Source organism: Lucilia sericata, unplaced genomic scaffold, assembly GCF_015586225.1.
Source record: "Lucilia sericata isolate MDLA Ls3-8-SP2 unplaced genomic scaffold, ASM1558622v1 Contig001077F_arrow, whole genome shotgun sequence".
Taxonomy (NCBI): domain Eukaryota; kingdom Metazoa; phylum Arthropoda; class Insecta; order Diptera; family Calliphoridae; genus Lucilia; species Lucilia sericata.
In genome coordinates this window covers 85,539-102,264 of record NW_023995053.1, presented here as the reverse complement: position 1 = coordinate 102,264, position 16,726 = coordinate 85,539, and positions in this window count along the sequence as shown.

Below are 16,726 nucleotides of genomic sequence, written 5' to 3'. Positions count from 1 at the left end.
AATATGGTATATAATTTGTAGCATAATGTGTGTTTTTACAAATTGGTCAATTTGATAGATCGGTAGAATTATTGTTCTATGTTTAATAAAAGCAGTAATCTGAGGTTCCGATATGGTTGCAATTAACTTTGGCAGTTTTCGTGCTAGGACAGTCGTTTATGCACCATTTTAAAGCATTAAAATTGCCATTTGTTTTGGTATATAATTTATTGCATAATGTATTTTAAGAAAATGGCCAATTGGATAGATCGGTAGAATTATTTTCCCAGGTTTAAAAATGCGGTAATTTGAGGTTCCGATATGGTTGTGAATAACTTTGACAGTTTTCATGCTATGCCAGTCATTTATGCATCAGTTTAGAGCATTATTATTGCACTTTAATTTGGTATATCATTTGTGGCATAATGTGTTCGTCTAAAAAATGGTCAATTTGATGGATCGGTAGAATTATTGTTCTATGTTTAAAAACGCGGTAATTTGAGGTTCCGATATGGTTGCAAATAACTTTGACAGTTTTCATGCTAGGGCAATAGTTTATGCACCATTTTAAAGCATTACAGTTGCACTTTATTTTGGTGTATAATTTGTGGCATAATGAATTTTTACAAAAGTTGGATAGATCGGTATATTTATTGGTACAGGTTTAAAAATGCGGTAATTCAAGGCTCCGATATGGTTGCAAATAACTTTTACAGTTTTCATGTTATAACAGTCGTTTATATATCTTTTTATTGCATTATAGTTGCCATTTGTTTTGGTATATAATTTATTGCATAATATATTTTTAGAAAATTGCCAATTGGATAGATCGGTAGAATTATTTTCACAGCTTTAAAAAGGCGGTAATTTGAGGTTCCGATATGGTTGCAAATAACATTGACAGTTTTCATGCTATGACAGTCATTTATGCTTCATTTTAAAGCATTATGATTGCACTTTAATATGGTATATAATTTGTAGCATAATGTGTGTTTTTACTAATTGGTGAATTTGATAGATCGGTAGAATTATTGTTCTATGTTTAATAAACGCGGTAATCTGAGGTTCCGATATGGCTGCAATTAACTTTGGCAGTTTTCGTGCTAGGACAGTCGTTTATGCACCATTTTAAAGCATTAAAATTGCCATTTGTTTTGGTATATAATTTATTGCATAATGTATTTTTAGAAAACGGCCAATTGGATAAATCGGTAGAATTATTTTCCCAGGTTTAAAAACGCGGTAATTTGAGGTTGTGAATAACTTTGACAGTTTTCATGCTATGACAGTCATTTATGCATCATTTTAAAGCATTACAGTTGCACTTTATTTTTGTGTATAATTTGTGGCATAATGAATTTTTACAAAAATTGGATAGATCGGTATATTTATTGGTACAGGTTTAAAAATGCGGTAATTTAAGACCCCGATATGGTTGCAAATAACTTTTATAGTTTTCATGTTATAATAGTCGTTTATACATCTTTTTATTGCATTTTAGTTGCCATTTGTTTTGGTATATAATTTATTGCATAATGTATTTTTAGAAGATGGCCAATTGGATAGATCGATAGAATTATTTTCCCAGGTTTAAAAAGGCGGTAATTTGAGGCTCCGATATGGTTGTGAATTACTTTGACAGTTTTCATGCTATGACAGTCATTTATGCATCAGTTTAGAGCATTGTGATTGCACTTTAATTTGGTATATCATTTGTGGCATAATGTGTTCGTCTAAAAAATGGTCAATTTGATGGATCGGTAGAATTATTGTTCTATGTTTAAAAACGCGGTAATTTGAGGTTCCGATATGGTTGCAAATAACTTTGACAGTTTTCATGCTAGGGCATTAGTTTACGCATCATTTTAAAGCATTACTGTTGCACTTTATTTTGGTGTATAATTTGTGGCATAATGAATTTTTACAAAAATTGGATAGATCGGTATATTTATTGGTACAGGTTCAAAAATGCGGTAATTTAAGGCTCCGATATGGTTGCAAATAACTTTTATAGTTTTCATGTTATAACAGTCGTTTATATATCTTTTTATTGCATTATAGTTGCCATTTGCTTTGGTATATAATTTATTCCATAATATATTTTTGGAAAATGGCCAATTGAATAGATCGGTAGAATTATTTTCACAGCTTTAAAAACGCGGTAGTTTGAGGTTCCGATATGGCTGCAAATAACATTGACAGTTTTCACGCTATGACAGTCATTTATGCATCATTTTAAAGCATTATGATTGCACTTTAATATGGTATATCATTTGTAGCATAATGTGTATTTTTACAAATTGGTCAATTTGATAGATCGGTAGAATTATTGTACTATGTTTAATAAATGCAGTAATCTGAGGTTCCGATATGGTTGCAATTAACTTTGGCAGTTTTCGTGCTAGGACAGTCGTTTATGCACCATTTTAAAGCATTAAAATTGCCATTTGTTTTGGTATCTAATTTATTGCATAATGTATTTTTAGAAAATGGCCAATTGGATAGATCGGTAGAATTATTTTCCCAGGTTTAAAAAGGCGGTAATTTGAGGTTCCGATATGGTTGTGAATAACTTTGACAGTTTTCATGCTATGACAGCATTATGATTGCACTTTAATTTGGTATATCATTTGTGGCACAATGTGTTCGTCTAAAAAATGGTCAATTTGAAGGATCGGTAGAATTATTGTTCTATGTTTAAAAACGCGGTAATTTGAGGTTCCGATATGGTTGCAAATAACTTTGACAGTTTTCATGCTAGGGCAATAGTTTATGCATCATTTTAAAGCATTACAGTTGCACTTTATTTTGGTGTATAATTTGTGGCATAATGAATTTTTACAAAAGTTGGATAGATCGGTATATTTATTGGTACAGATTTAAAAATGCGGTAATTCAAGGCTCCGATATGGTTGCAAATAACTTTTATAGTTTTCATGTTAGAACAGTCGTTTATATATCTTTTTATTGCATTATAGTTGCCATTTGTTTTGGTATATAATTTATTGCATAATATATTTTTAGAAAATTGCCAATTGGATAGATTGGTAGAATTATTTTCACAGCTTTAAAAACGCGGTAATTTGAGGTTCCGATATGGTTGCAAATAACATTGACAGTTTTCATGCTATGACAGTCATTTATGCTTCATTTTAAAGCATTATGATTGCACTTTAATATGGTATATAATTTGTAGCATAATGTGTGTTTTTACTAATTGGTGCATTTGATAGATCGGTAGAATTATTGTTCTATGTTTAATAAACGCGGTAATCTGAGGTTCCGATATGGCTGCAATTAACTTTGGCAGTTTTCGTGCTAGGACAGTCGTTTATGCACCATTTTAAAGCATTAAAATTGCCATTTGTTTTGGTATATAATTTATTGCATAATGTATTTTAAGAAAATGGCCAATTGGATAGATCGGTAGAATTATTTTCCCAGGTTTAAAAAGGCGGTAATTTGAGGTTCCGATATGGTTGTGAATAACTTTGACAGTTTTCATGCTATGACAGTCATTTATGCATCAGTTTAGAGCATTATGATTGCACTTTAATTTGGTATATAATTTGTGGCATAATGTGTTCGTCTAAAAAATGGTCAATTTGATGGATCGGTAGAATTATTGTTCTATGTTTAAAAACGCGGTAATTTGAGGTTCCGATATGGTTGCTAATAACTTTGACAGTTTTCATGCTAGGGCAATAGTTTATGCATCATTTTAAAGCATTAAGTTGCACTTTATTTTGGTGTATAATTTGTGGCATAATGAATTTTTACAAAAATTGGATAGATCGGTATATTTATTGGTACAGGTTTAAAAATGCGGTAATTCAAGGCTCCGATATGGTTGCAAATAACTTTTATAGTTTTCATGTTATAACAGTCGTTTATATATCTTTTTATTGCATTATAGTTGCCATTTGCTTTGGTATATAATTTATTCCATAATATATTTTTGGAAAATGGCAAATTGAATAGATCGGTAGAATTATTTTCACAGCTTTAAAAACGCGGTAGTTTGAGGTTCCGATATGGCTGCAAATAACATTGACAGTTTTCACGCTATGACAGTCATTTATGCATCATTTTAAAGCATTATGATTGCACTTTAATATGGTATATCATTTGTAGCATAATGTATATTTTTACAAATTGGTCAATTTGATAGCTCGGTAGAATTATTGTTCTATGTTTAATAAACGCAGTAATCTGAGGTTCCGATATGGTTGCAATTAACTTTGGCAGTTTTCGTGCTAGGACAGTCGTTTATGCACCATTTTAAAGCATTAAAATTGCCATTTGTTTTGGTATCTAATTTATTGCATAATGTATTTTTAGAAAATGGCCAATTGGATAGATCGGTAGAACTATTTTCCCAGGTTTAAAAAGGCGGTAATTTGAGGTTCCGATATGGTTGTGAATAACTTTGACAGTTTTCATGCTATGACAGCATTATGATTGCACTTTAATTTGGTATATCATTTGTGGCACAATGTGTTCGTCTAAAAAATGGTCAATTTGAAGGATCGGTAGAATTATTGTTCTATGATTAAAAACGTGGTAATTTGAGGTTCCGATATGGTTGCAAATAACTTTGACAGTTTTCATGCTAGGGCAATAGTTTATGCATCATTTTAAAGCATTACAGTTGCACTTTATTTTGGTGTATAATTTGTGGCATAATGAATTTTTACAAAAGTTGGATAGATCGGTATATTTATTGGTACAGATTTAAAAATGCGGTAATTCAAGGCTCCGATATGGTTGCAAATAACTTTTATAGTTTTCATGTTAGAACAGTCGTTTATATATCTTTTTATTGCATTATAGTTGCCATTTGTTTTGGTATATAATTTATTGCATAATATATTTTTAGAAAATTGCCAATTGGATAGATTGGTAGAATTATTTTCACAGCTTTAAAAAGGCGGTAATTTGAGGTTCCGATATGGTTGCAAATAACATTGACAGTTTTCATGCTATGACAGTCATTTATGCTTCATTTTAAAGCATTATGATTGCACTTTAATATGGTATATAATTTGTAGCATAATGTGTGTTTTTACTAATTGGTGAATTTGATAGATCGGTAGAATTATTGTTCTATGTTTAATAAACGCGGTAATCTGAGGTTCCGATATGGCTGCAATTAACTTTGGCAGTTTTCGTGCTAGGACAGTCGTTTATGCACCATTTTAAAGCATTAAAATTGCCATTTGTTTTGGTATATAATTTATTGCATAATGTATTTTTAGAAAACGGCCAATTGGATAAATCGGTGGATTTATTTTCCCAGGTTTAAAAACGCGGTTATTTGAGGTTCCGATATGGTTGTGAATAACTTTGACAGTTTTCATGCTATGACAGTCATTTATGCATCATTTTAAAGCATTACAGTTGCACTTTGTTTTTGTGTATAATTTGTGGCATAATGAATTTTTACAAAAATTGGATAGATCGGTATATTTATTGGTACAGGTTTAAAAATGCAGTAATTTATGGCCCCGATATGGTTGCAAATAACTTTTATAGTTTTCATGTTATAACAGTCGTTTATACATCTTTTTATTGCATTTTAGTTGCCATTTGTTTTGGTATATAATTTATTGCATAATGTATTTTTAGAAGATGGCCAATTGGATAGATCGGTAGAATTATTTTCACAGCTTTAAAAACGCGGTAGTTTGAGGTTCCGATATGGCTGCAAATAACATTGACAGTTTTCACGCTATGACAGTCATTTATGCATCGTTTGTAGCATAATGTGTGTTTTTACAAATTGGTGAATTTGATAGATCGGTAGAATTATTGTTCTATGTTTAATAAACGCAGTAATCTGAGGTTCCGATATGGTTGCAATTAACTTTGGCAGTTTTCGTGCTAGGACAGTCGTTTATGCACCATTTTAAAGCATTAAAATTGCCATTTGTTTTGGTATCTAATTTATTGCATAATGTATTTTTAGAAAATGGCCAATTGGATAGATCGGTAGAATTATTTTCCCAGGTTTAAAAAGGCGGTAATTTGAGGTTCCGATATGGTTGTGAATAACTTTGACAGTTTTCATGCTATGACAGCATTATGATTGCACTTTAATTTGGTATATCATTTGTGGCACAATGTGTTCGTCTAAAAAATGGTCAATTTGAAGGATCGGTAGAATTATTGTTCTATGATTAAAAACGCGGTAATTTGAGGTTCCGATATGGTTGCAAATAACTTTGACAGTTTTCATGCTAGGGCAATAGTTTATGCATCATTTTAAAGCATTACAGTTGCACTTTATTTTGGTGTATAATTTGTGGCATAATGAATTTTATCAAAAGTTGGATAGATCGGTATATTTATTGGTACAGATTTAAAAATGCGGTAATTCAAGGCTCCGATATGGTTGCAAATAACTTTTATAGTTTTCATGTTAGAACAGTCGTTTATATATCTTTTTATTGCATTATAGTTGCCATTTGTTTTGGTATATAATTTATTGCATAATATATTTTTAGAAAATTGCCAATTGGATAGATTGGTAGAATTATTTTCACAGCTTTAAAAAGGCGGTAATTTGAGGTTCCGATATGGTTGCAAATAACATTGACAGTTTTCATGCTATGACAGTCATTTATGCTTCATTTTAAAGCATTATGATTGCACTTTAATATGGTATATAATTTGTAGCATAATGTGTGTTTTTACTAATTGGTGAATTTGATAGATCGGTAGAATTATTGTTCTATGTTTAATAAACGCGGTAATCTGAGGTTCCGATATGGCTGCAATTAACTTTGGCAGTTTTCGTGCTAGGACAGTCGTTTATGCACCATTTTAAAGCATTAAAATTGCCATTTGTTTTGGTATATAATTTATTGCATAATGTATTTTTAGAAAACGGCCAATTGGATAAATGGGTGGATTTATTTTCCCAGGTTTAAAAACGCGGTTATTTGAGGTTCCGATATGGTTGTGAATAACTTTGACAGTTTTCATGCTATGACAGTCATTTATGCATCATTTTAAAGCATTACAGTTGCACTTTGTTTTTGTGTATAATTTGTGGCATAATGAATTTTTACAAAAATTGGATAGATCGGTATATTTATTGGTACAGGTTTAAAAATGCAGTAATTTATGGCCCCGATATGGTTGCAAATAACTTTTATAGTTTTCATGTTATAACAGTCGTTTATACATCTTTTTATTGCATTTTAGTTGCCATTTGTTTTGGTATATAATTTATTGCATAATGTATTTTTAGAAGATGGCCAATTGGATAGATCGGTAGAATTATTTTCACAGCTTTAAAAACGCGGTAGTTTGAGGTTCCGATATGGCTGCAAATAACATTGACAGTTTTCACGCTATGACAGTCATTTATGCATCGTTTTAAAGCATTATGATTGCACTTTAATATGGTATATCATTTGTAGCATAATGTGTATTTTTACAAATTGGTCAATTTGATAGATCGGTAGAATTATTGTTCTATGTTTAATAAACGCAGTAATCTGAGGTTCCGATATGGTTGCAATTAACTTTGGCAGTTTTCGTGCTAGGACAGTCGTTTATGCACCATTTTAAAGCATTAAAATTGCCATTTGTTTTGGTATATAATTTATTGCATAATGTATTTTTAGAAAATGGCCAATTGGATAGATCGGTAGAATTATTTTCCCAGGTTTAAAAAGGCGGTAATTTGAGGTTCCGATATGGTTGTGAATAACTTTGACAGTTTTCATGCTATGACAGTCATTTATGCATCATTTTAAAGCATTATGATTGCACTTTAATTTGGTATATCATTTGTGGCACAATGTGTTCGTCTAAAAAATGGTCAATTTGAAGGATCGGTAGAATTATTGTTCTATGTTTAAAAACGCGGTAATTTGAGGTTCCGATATGGTTGCAAATAACTTTGACAGTTTTCATGCTAGGGCAATAGTTTATGCATCATTTTAAAGCATTACAGTTGCACTTTATTTTGGTGTATAATTTGTGGCATAATGAATTTTTACAAAAGTTGGATAGATCGGTATATTTATTGGTACAGGTTTAAAAATGCGGTAATTCAAGGCTCCGATATGGTTGCAAATAACTTTTATAGTTTTCATGTTATAACAGTCGTTTATATATCTTTTTATTGCATTATAGTTGCCATTTGTTTTGGTATATAATTTATTGCATAATATATTTTTAGAAAATTGCCAATTGGATAGATCGGTAGAATTATTTTCACAGCTTTAAAAAGGCGGTAATTTGAGGTTCCGATATGGTTGCAAATAACATTGACAGTTTTCATGTTATGACAGTCATTTATGCATCATTTTAAAGCATTATGATTGCACTTTAATATGGTGTATAATTTGTAGCATAATGTGTGTTTTTACAAATTGGTCAATTTGATAGATCGGTAGAAATCTTGTACTATGTTTAATAAAAGCAGTAATCTGAGGTTCCGATATGGTTGCAATTAACTTTGGCAGTTTTCGTGCTAGGACAGTCGTTTATGCACCATTTTAAAGCATTAAAATTGCCATTTGTTTCGGTATATAATTTATTGCATAATGTATTTTAAGAAAATGGCCAATTGGATAGATCGGTAGAATTATTTTCCCAGGTTTAAAAAGGCGGTAATTTGAGGTTCCGATATGGTTGTGAATAACTTTGACAGTTTTCATGCTATGACAGTCATTTATGCATCAGTTTAGAGCATTATGATTGCACTTTAATTTGGTATAGCATTTGTGGCACAATGTGTTCGTCAAAAAAATGGTCAATTTGAAGGATCGGTAGAATTATTGTTCTATGTTTAAAAACGCGGTAATTTGAGGTTCCGATATGGTTGCAAATAACTTTGACAGTTTTCATGCTAGGGCATTAGTTTACGCATCATTTTAAAGCATTACATTTGCACTTTATTTTATTGTGTAAAATTTGTGGCATAATGAATTTTTACAAAAATTGGATAGATCGGTATATTTATTGGTACAGGTTCAAAAATGCGGTAATTTAAGGCTCCGATATGGTTGCAAATAACTTTTATAGTTTTCATGCTATAACAGTCGTTTATATATCTTTTTATTGCATTATAGTTGCCATTTGCGTTGGTATATAATTTATTCCATAATATATTTTTGGAAAATGGCCAATTGGATAGATCGGTAGAATTATTTTCACAGCTTTAAAAACGCGGTAGTTTGAGGTTCCGATATGGCTGCAAATAACATTGACAGTTTTCACGCTATGACAGTCATTTATGCATCATTTTAAAGCATTATGATTGCACTTTAATATGGTATATCATTTGTAGCATAATGTGTGTTTTTACAAATTGGTCAATTTGATAGATCGGTAGAATTATTGTTCTATGTTTAATAAAAGCAGTAATCTGAGGTTCCGATATGGTTGCAATTAACTTTGGCAGTTTTCGTGCTAGGACAGTCGCTTATGCACCATTTTAAAGCATTAAAATTGCCATTTGTTTTGGTATATAATTTATTGCATAATGTATTTTTAGAAAACGGCCAATTGGATAAATCGGTAGAATTATTTTCCCAGGTTTAAAAACGCGGTACTTTGAGGTTCCGATATGGTTGTGAATAACTTTGACAGTTTTCATGCTATGACAGTCATTTATGCATCATTTTAAAGCATTACAGTTGCACTTTGTTTTTGTGTATAATTTGTGGCATAATGAATTTTTACAAAAATATGATAGATCTTTATATTTATTGGTACAGGTTTAAAAATGCGGTAATTTAAGGCCCCGATATGGTTGCAAATAACTTTTTTAGTTTTCATGTTATAACAGTCGTTTATACATCTTTTTATTGCATTATAGTTGCCATTTGCTTTGGTATATTATTTATTCCATAATATATTTATTTAGTTGCCATTTGTTTTGGTATATAATTTATTGCATAATGTATCTTTAGAAGATGGCCAATTGGATAGATCGATAGAATTATTTTCCCAGGTTTAAAAAGGCGGTAATTTGAGGTTCCGATATGGTTGCAAATAACTTTGACAGTTTTCATGCTAGGGCATTAGTTTATGCATCATTTTAAAGCATTACAGTTGCACTTTATTTTGGTGTATAATTTGTGGCACAATGAATTTTTACAAAAATTGGATAGATCGGTATATTTATTGGTACAGGTTCAAAAATGCGGTAATTTAAGGCTCCGATATGGTTGCAAATAACTTTTATAGTTTTCATGTTATAACAGTCGTTTATATATCTTTTTATTGCATTATAGTTGCCATTTGCTTTGGTATATAATTTATTCCATAATATATTTTTGGAAAATGGCCAATTGGATAGATCGGTAGAATTATTTTCACAGCTTTAAAAACGCGGTAGTTTGAGGTTCCGATATGGCTGCAAATAACATTGACAGTTTTCACGCTATGACAGTCATTTATACATCATTTTAAAGCATTATGATTGCACTTTAATATGGTATATCATTTGTAGCATAATGTGTATTTTTACAAATTGGTCAATTTGATAGATCGGTAGAATTATTGTTCTATGTTTAATAAACGCAGTAATCTGAGGTTCCGTTACGGTTGCAATTAACTTTGGCAGTTTTCATGCTATGACAGTCATTTATGCATCAGTTTAGAGCATTATGATTGCACTTTAATTTGGTATATCATTTGTGGCATAATGTGTTCGTCTAAAAAATGATCAATTTGATGGATCGGTAGAATTATTGTTCTATGTTTAAAAACGCGGTAATTTGAGGTTCCGATATGGTTGCAAATAACTTTGACAGTTTTCATGCTAGGGCAATAGTTTATGCATCATTTTAAAGCATAAAGTTGCACTTTAGTTTGGTGTATAATTTGTGGCATAATGAATTTTTACAAAAGTTGGATAGATCGGTATATTTATTGGTACAGGTTTAAAAATGCGGTAATTCAAGGCTCCGATATGGTTGCAAATAACTTTTATAGTTTTCATGTTATAACAGTCGTTTATATATCTTTTTATTGCATTATAGTTGCCATTTGTTTTGGTATATAATTCATTGCATAATATATTTTTAGAAAATTGCCAATTGGATAGATCGGTAGAATTATTTTTACAGCTTTAAAAAGGCGGTAATTTGAGGTTCCGATATGGTTGCAAATAACATTGACAGTTTTCACGCTATGACAGTCATTTATGCTTCATTTTAAAGCATTATGATTGCACTTTAATATGGTATATAATTTGTAGCATAATGTGTGTTTTTACTAATTGGTGAATTTGATAGATCGGTAGAATTATTGTTCTATGTTTAATAAACGCGGTAATCTGAGGTTCCGATATGGCTGCAATTAACTTTGGCAGTTTTCGTGCTAGGGCAGTCGTTTATGCACCATTTTAAAGCATTAAAATTGCCATTTGTTTTGGTATATAATTTATTGCATAATGTGTTTTTAGAAAACGGCCAATTGGATAAATCGGTAGAATTATTTTCCCAGGTTTAAAAACGCGGTAATTTGAGGTTCCGATATGGTTGTGAATAACTTTGACAGTTTTCATGCTATGACAGTCATTTATGCATCATTTTAAAGCATTACAGTTGCACTTTGTTTTTGTGTATAATTTGTGGCATAATGAATTTTTACAAAAATTGGATAGATCGGTATATTTATTGGTACAGGTTTAAAAATGCGGTAATTTAAGGCCCCGATATGGTTGCAAATAACTTTTATAGTTTTCATGTTATAACAGTCGCTTATACATCTTTTTATTGCATTTTAGTTGCCATTTGTTTTGGTATATAATTTATTGCATAATGTATTTTTAGAAGATGGCCAATTGGATAGATCGATAGAATTATTTTCCCAGGTTTAAAAAGGCGGTAATTTGAGGTTCCGATATGGTTGTGAATTACTTTGACAGTTTTCATGCTATGACAGTCATTTATGCATCAGTTTAGAGCATTATGATTGCACTTTAATTTGGTATATCATTTGTGGCATAACGTGTTCGTCTAAAAAATGGTCAATTTGATGGATCGGTAGAATTATTGTTCTATGTTTAAAAACGCGGTAATTTGTGGTTCCGATATGGTTGCAAATAACTTTGACAGTTTTCATGCTAAGGCATTAGTTTACGCATCATTTTAAAGCATTACAGTTGCACTTTATTTTGGTGTATAATTTGTGGCATAATGAATTTTTACAAAAATTGGATAGATCGGTATATTTATTGGTACAGGTTCAAAAATGCGGTAATTTAAGGCTCCGATATGGTTGCAAATAACTTTTATAGTTTTCATGTTATAACAGTCGTTTATATATCTTTTTATTGCATTATAGTTGCCATTTGCTTTGGTATATAATTTATTCCATAAGATATTTTTTGGAAAATGGCCAATTGGATAGATCGGTAGAATTATTTTCACAGCTTTAAAAACGCGGTAGTTTGAGGTTCCGATATGGCTGCAAATAACATTGACAGTTTGCGCGCTATGACAGTCATTTATGCATCATTTTAAAGCATTATGATTGCACTTTAATATGGTATATCATTTGTAGCATAATGTGTATTTTTACAAATTGGTCAATTTGATAGATCGGTAGAATTATTGTTCTATGTTTAATAAATGCAGTAATCTGAGGTTCCGATATGGTTGCAAATAACTTTGGCAGTTTTCGTGCTAGGACAGTCGTTTATGCACCATTTTAAAGCATTAAAATTGGCATTTGTTTTGGTATATAATTTATTGCATAATGTATTTTTAGAAAATGGCCAATTGGATAGATCGGTAGAATTATTTTCCCAGGTTCAAAAAGGCGGTAATTTGAGGTTCCGATATGGTTGTGAATAGCTTTGACAGTTTTCATGCTATGACAGTCATTTATGCATCATTTTAAAGCATTATGATTGCACTTTAATTTGGTATATCATTTGTGGCACAATGTGTTCGTCTTAAAAAATGGTCAATTTGAAGGATCGGTAGAATTATTGTTCTATGTTTAAAAACGCGGTAATTTGAGGTTCCGATATGGTTGCAAATAACTTTGACAGTTTTCATGCTAGGGCAATAGTTTATGCATCATCTTAAAGCATTACAGTTGCACTTTATTTTGGTGTATAATTTCTGGCATAATGAATTTTTACAAAAGTTGGATAAATCGGTATATTTATTGGTACAGGTTTAAAAATGCGGTAATTCAAGGCTCCGATATGGTTGCAAATAACTTTTATAGTTTTCATGTTATAACAGTCGTTATATCATTTGTGGCACAATGTGTTCGTCTAAAAAATGGTCAATTTGAAGGATCGGTAGAATTATTGTTCTATGTTTAAAAACGCGGTAATTTGAGGTTCCGATATGGTTGCAAATAACTTTGACAGTTTTCATGCTAGGGCAATAGTTTATGCATCATTTTAAAGCATTACAGTTGCACTTTATTTTGGTGTATAATTTGTGGCATAATGAATTTTTACAAAAGTTGGATAAATCGGTATATTTATTGGTACAGGTTTAAAAATGCGGTAATTCAAGGCTCCGATATGGTTGCAAATAACTTTTATAGTTTTCATGTTATAACAGTCGTTTATATATCTTTTTATTGCATTATAGTTGCCATTTGTTTTGGTATATAATTTATTGCATAATATATTTTTAGAAAATTGCCAATTGGATAGATCGGTAGAATTATTTTCACAGCTTTAAAAAGGCGGTAATTTGAGGTTCCGATATGGTTGCAAATAACATTGACAGTTTTCATGCTATGACAGTCATTTATGCTTCATTTTAAAGCATTATGATTGCACTTTAATATGGTATATAATTTGTAGCATAATGTGTGTTTTTACTAATTGGTGAATTTGATAGATCGGTAGAATTATAGTTCTATGTTTAATAAACGCGGTAATCTGAGGTTCCGATATGGCTGCAATTAACTTTGGCAGTTTTCGTGCTAGGACAGTCGTTTATGCACCATTTTAAAGCATTAAAATTGCCATTTGTTTTGGTATATAATTTATTTTTAGAAAACGGCCAATTGGATAAATCGGTAGAATTATTTTCCCAGGTTTAAAAACGCGGTAATTTGAGGTTCCGATATGGTTGACAGTTTTCATGCTATGACAGTCATTTATACATCATTTTAAAGCATTACAGTTGCACTTTGTTTTTGTGTATAATTTGTGGCATAATGATTTTTTACAAAAATTGGATAGATCGGTATATTTATTGGTACAGGTTTAAAAATGCGGTAATTTAAGGCCCCGATATGGTTGCAAATAACTTTTATAGTTTTCATGTTATAACAGTCGTTTATACATCTTTTTATTGCATTTTAGTTGCCATTTGTTTTGGTATATAATTTATTGCATAATGTATGTTTAGAAGATGGCCAATTGGATAGATCGATAGAATTATTTTCCCAGGTTTAAAAAGGCGGTAATTTGAGGTTCCGATATGGTTGTGAATAACTTTGACAGTTTTCATGCTATGACAGTCATTTATGCATCAGTTTAGAGCATTATGATTGCACTTTAATTTGGTATATCATTTGTGGCATAGTGTGTTCGTCTAAAAAATGGTCAATTTGATGGTTCGGTAGAATTATTGTTCTATGTTTAAAAACGCGGTAATTTGAGGTTCCGATATGGTTGCAAATAACTTTGACAGTTTTCATGCTAAGGCATTAGTTTACGCATCATTTTAAAGCATTACAGTTGCACTTTATTTTGGTGTATAATTTGTGGCATAATGAATTTTAACAAAAATTGGATAGATCGGTATATTTATTGGTACAGGTTCAAAAATGCGGTAATTTAAGGCTCCGATATGGTTGCAAATAACTTTTATAGTTTTCATGTTATAACAGCCGTTTATATATCTTTTTATTGCATTATAGTTGCCATTTGCTTTGGTATATAATTTATTACATAATATATTTTTGGAAAATGGCCAATTGGATAGATCAGTAGAATTATTTTCACAGCTTTAAAAACGCGGTAGTTTGAGGTTCCGATATGGCTGCAAATAACATTGACAGTTTTCACGCTATGACAGTCATTTATGCATCATTTTAAAGCATTATGATTGCACTTTAATATGGTATATCATTTGTAGCATAATGTGTATTTTTACAAATTGGTCAATTTGATAGATCGTTAGAATTATTGTTCTATGTTTAATAAACGCAGTAATCTGAGGTTCCGATATGGTTGCAATTAACTTTGGCAGTTTTCGTGCTAGGACAGTCGTTTATGCACCATTTTAAAGCATTAAAATTGCCATTTGTTTTGGCATATAATTTATTGCATAATGTATTTTAAGAAAATGGCCAATTGGATAGATCGGTAGAATTATTTTCCCAGGTTTAAAAAGGCGGTAATTTGAGGTTCCGATATGGTTGTGAATAACTTTGACAGTTTTCATGCTATGACAGTCATTTATGCATCAGTTTAGAGCATTATGATTGCACTTTAATTTGGTATATCATTTGTGGCATAATGTGTTCGTCTAAAAAATGGTCAATTTGATGGATCGGTAGAATTATTGTTCTATGTTTAAAAACGCGGTAATTTAAGGTTCCGATATGGTCGCAAATAACTTTGACAGTTTTCATGCTAGGGCAATAGTTTATGCATCATTTTAAAGCATTACAGTTGCACTTTATTTTGGTGTATAATTTGTGGCATAATGAATTTTTACAAAAGTTGGATAGATCGGTAGAATTATTTTCACAGCTTTAAAAAGGCGGTAATTCAAGGCTCCGATATGGTTGCAAATAACTTTTATAGTTTTCATGTTATAACAGTCATTTATATATATTTTTATTGCATTATAGTTGCCATTTGTTTTGGTATATAATTTATTGCATAATATATTTTTAGAAAATTGCCGATTGGATAGATCGGTAGAATTATTTTCACAGCTTTAAAAAGGCGGTAATTTGAGGTTCCGATATGGTTGCAAATAACATTGACAGTTTTCATGCTATGACAGTCATTTATGCATCATTTTAAAGCATTACATTTGCACTTTATTTTGGTGTATAATTTGTGGCATAATGAATTTTTACAAAAGTTGGATAGATCGGTATATTTATTGGTACAGGTTTAAAAAGTAATTGCAGTAATTCAAGGCTCCGATATGGTTGCAAATAACTTTTATAGTTTTCATGTTATAACAGTCATTTATATATATTTTTATTGCATTATAGTTGCCATTTGTTTTGGTATATAATATATTGCATAATATATTTTTAGAAAATGGCCAATTGGATAGATCGGTAGAATTATTTTCACAGCTTTAAAAAGGCGGTAATTTGAGGTTCCGATATGGTTGCAAATAACATTGACAGTTTTCATGCTATGACAGTCATTTATGCATCATTTTAAAGCATTATGATTGCACTTTAATATGGTATGTAATTTGTAGCATAATGTGTGTTTTTACAAATTGGTCAATTTGATAGATCGGTAGAATTATTGTTCTATGTTTTAAAATGCGGTAATTTGAGGTTCCGATATGGTTGCAATTAACTTTGGCAGTTTTCGTGCTAGGACAGTCGTTTATGCACCATTTAAAAGCATTAAAATTGCCATTTGTTTTGGTATATAATTTATTGCATAATGTATTATAAGAAAATGGCCAATTGGATAGATCGGTAGAATTATTTTCCCAGGTTTAAAAAGGCGGTAATTTGAGGTTCCGATATGGTTGTGAATAACTTTGACAGTTTTCATGCTATGACAGCCATTTATGCTTCATTTTAAAGCATT